Here is a 3,933-nt window from a genome sequence, read left to right on the forward strand (position 1 = left end):
GTTTTTACTACAGCTAAATTAGCCTGTTCACCATGACACAATAGTCGCCTCTTTCTGTGCATAAGAAAAATTTAAGGTCTTCAAGTAAATAGTACACTAGCACCTTACCTTGGGCCCTCCTTGTTACTTAGCATCTTTGGGTCTGTGAATTGTAGAATGAGCTATCTTGTAGTGTAATGGATAATAACAACTTAAAAATGAGTACATACCATACATCTTTTTCTGTGTCTGTGTTACCTCACTCAGGATTGTCTTTCCTAGTTCCAAACATTTGGCTCCAATTTCATGATATCTTTGCATTTAATAGCCGAGTGGTATTCAGTTGTGCAAATGAACTGCATTATCTTTATCCATTATTTGTTTGAGGGACATCTAGGTTGTTTCCAGTTTCTGACTGTTATGCATAAAGCTGCTATGAACATAGTTGAGCAAGTGTCTTTGTGGTACGTGGAGCATCTTTTGGATATATTCCCATGAGGGGTATAGCTAGCTGTAAAGGTGAAAATATCCCCAATTTTCTGAGAAATCATCAGATCGAGTTCTACAGTAGTTGTTGAAGTTTGCACTCCCATCAGTAATGGAGGAATATTCTCCTTACTCCTCATCCTCGACAGCATATGCTGTCACTTGAATTTTTTTTTTTTTTTTTTTAGAGTTAAAGACAGATCTTTATTTCCAACTCTGATCTACCAAATTAGCGTTTCCCACCAACTCAGGGAGCAGAGACCTTCACAGGCTTCACAATCTTTTGTTTAGGTGCTGCCTTTGTGGGGGCCTTGGCAGCAGCCATTGCTGTCTTCTTTGATGCCTGCTTAGCCTTTTTTGCTTCCTTGGCAGCCCGTATAGCCTGCTCTCGCTGAACTTTCCAAACTTCTGGTTTCTGATTCCTCTTGGCCATTATATCAGCAAGAGATGCACCAGTGATAGCTCGCTGGAATTTGACTGCACGGCGGGTCCTTTTGTTTTGAATTTCTTCCGACTGTCCTTTCTTGTGTTTTCTTCTGTAGAGGACAGTCCAGTTTATCTGCCTAGGATTCCTTTTGGAAAGGAATGCGGACTCACATTTTGCATTAAGAAACTGGAAAACCTTCCCGTCTGTCCTGGCGTAGGGCCGCCCGTGTCCGGGTAGATCTTGTACCCGCTGAAACTGCACAGCTCGACCTTCATGGTGAAAGATGCCGGCCTGCCGGGGGCGTCACTTGAATTTTTAATCGTAGTCATTCTGATGAAAGTAAGATAGAATCATAAAGTTGTTTTTATTTGCGTTTCTCTGATGACTAAAGATGTTGAACATTTCCTTAAGTGTTTCTTGGCCTTTAAAAATTCCTCTGTTGAAAATTCTTGGTTTACTTTGTTCCCCATTATTAATTGGCTTATCAGGTTTCTTAGTGTTTAATTTTTTGAGCTCTTTATATATTTTGTATATTATCCCTCTATCAGATGTAGAGTTGGTGAAGACCTTTTCCCACTCTGTAGGCTGCCATTTTGTCCTATTGTCAGTGTCATTGCCTTACAGAAGCTTTTCAGTTTCAGCAGTCCCACTTATTAATTGTTGATCGTAGTACCTGAGCTATTGGTTTTCTGTCTAGGAAGTCATCTCCTGTGTCAATGCATTCAAGACTGTTCTCCATTTTGTCATCTACTAGATTTAGTGTATCCAGTTTTATGGTGAGGTCTTTGATCTACTTGGGCTCGAGTTTGGAGCAGGATTTTAGACATGGATCTACTTGCGTTCTACATACAGACATCTAGTTAGACCAGCATCATTTGTTGAAGTTGCTTTCATTTTATCCATTGAATTTCTATTCCATTTATCAAAAATCAAGTGCCTGTAGGTGTGTTTGTTTATTTCTGGGTCTTCGGTTAGATTCCATTGATCAAATTGTTTGTTTTTATGCCAGCACCATGCAGTTTTTATTACAATTGATCCGTAGTACACCTATAAATCAGAGATGATGATACCTCCAGAAGTTTTTATTGTACAGGGATTATTTTTAGCTCTACTGGGCTTATTATTTTTCCATATGAAGTTGAAAATTGCTCTCTGAAGGTCTGTGGAGAGTTGTTTAGGAATTTTGATGGAAATTGCATTGAATCTATAGATTGCTTTTGGTAAGATGGCCATCTTAACTATGTTAATCCTAATGACCCATGAGGGTGACAGATCTTTCCATCTTCTAATATCTTCTATTTTCAAAGGATTGCAAGTTCTTGTCATACAAGTCTTTCACTTTCTTGGCTAGAGTTACAGCTAGATATTTCACAATATTTATGACTCATTGTGAAGGGTGTTGTTTTTCTCATTTTTTCCTCAGGCTGTTTATTATGATTATCATGTTTAGAGTTTGCATAAAGGAATTCTACAGATTTTTTTTTTATATTTTTAGTTAGTTTTGTACAGTTGCTTTATGGAAGATGATTAACAACTGCAGAAGTTCTACCCTCACCTGTCTTTCAGACCATCAAGGTTATTCTACTATTTCCTCCTGCTGTGCAAGGTCTTATGGAGTGACTCTGAATTATTTATGTCATAGTCTTTCTTTATTGTCCTGGATGAGTAGGAACACACAAAGATCAGTCAGCCTCTTCCTCCCAAGTGCTGAATTAAAAGCACCTACCTGATTCTCAGCTAACCTTCCTTCCTTTTCTGTGCTAAATACGCCTTTGCAAATCCCTTATACATGTGATTTGCAAATCCTTATACATGTGATTTCTAAAAACAAGATGCTTATTCAGAAGTGTCACATTTTCCTCAGCAAATAATTGTTTAATGTAAAATACTCATATTTATGTATACTTAATCTAATTATAAAAATTCAGAGAAATTACAGAAAAATAAAGCTGTTAGACCCACAAAGGAAATTACTTGACACAACTTTTAGAAATTATTCTTTGGAAATGAAAGAAGGGAGGCATGACCCGGGAGATATACAGAGAGAGAAAAGAATTTGAGAGATATTGCATTTGACATTATCCCAAGATACTTTGACTTCCACTGGGAATCAACAATACCCCGAAACTCCTCCATTTAAAAAAAGAAACAGAAAGAATAGTATTTCCTTGAAAAAAATAAAAGGTGTCTACTATGCATGTATCACTAACCTCAAGTGACACTTAGAGAAAATCTTCAGGTTTAATTTTCTTTTCTTTATTTTTTTAACATACAAATACAATATTTATTTAAATATATTCCTTCATTTTTTATTTTTCCCCAATCTGTTTTTTTAACATTTTAATTACATGCAAGTATTCGGAATAGTTCTAGGTTGAGGAACTAGCAATACAATAGATACAAATAGTCAGTGAACAAGCAAGACAATAAACACAAAAAGTCAAAGAAAAATCAGGGCAATAAGGTCCCGTGTGATCACTCCCATGATGTGATCACTGTTTCCAAGTGCTTATCAGAATGATCAAAATATCTGAGCCTACTACCCTGGTCTAGTCCAAAGTCATTTCCATGCCTGAAGCCTACTTCTTTGTTCTAGCATAAGATTTAGATTCCTGCCTGAAATTACTTCTTTGTCCTAGCCTAAGTCAGATTCATGCCTGAAGCCTATTTCTTTGTCCTTGGCAAATCAGATTCCTGCCAAGGAGCCCCCAAAAGCTCTCCATATCTCCCCCATTTTTATTTCATAAAAAAGATTGAGCCTGTTTTAGGTCATTCTGACAAGAATGCCTTCCTTACCTGTTGTGGAATATGCATTATCAAAAGCAGTGCACTTTGTCATGGTTGGTAAGGCTCTATTCAGAATCTCACCTGTCCTCAGGCCATGAGTAATTTTATCAGCAGTAGCTACCACACCAGTGCTCAGCAGAGCAGCATTCTTTAAATTCATCAGCTCACTCTGCAAGGTTAAACATCCAGAGAGGTGTTAGAATTATGTCAAATACCCTGCAAGTGTCTTTAAATTTTTTTCTAATTATAATGAC

The 3,933-nt window shown here is 37.2% G+C and overlaps 1 pseudogene; it reads right to left on the reverse strand.

Annotated features, from left to right (window-relative positions):
- Positions 1-694: 694 nt before the first annotated feature.
- Positions 695-1,182, reverse strand: LOC114616819 (annotated as a pseudogene).
- Between the last annotated feature and the right edge of the window lie 2,751 nt (positions 1,183-3,933).

The sequence above is a fragment of the Grammomys surdaster genome, unplaced genomic scaffold (genome assembly GCF_004785775.1).
Source record: "Grammomys surdaster isolate TR1022 unplaced genomic scaffold, NIH_TR_1.0 133, whole genome shotgun sequence".
In the NCBI taxonomy this organism is placed as follows: domain Eukaryota; kingdom Metazoa; phylum Chordata; class Mammalia; order Rodentia; family Muridae; genus Grammomys; species Grammomys surdaster.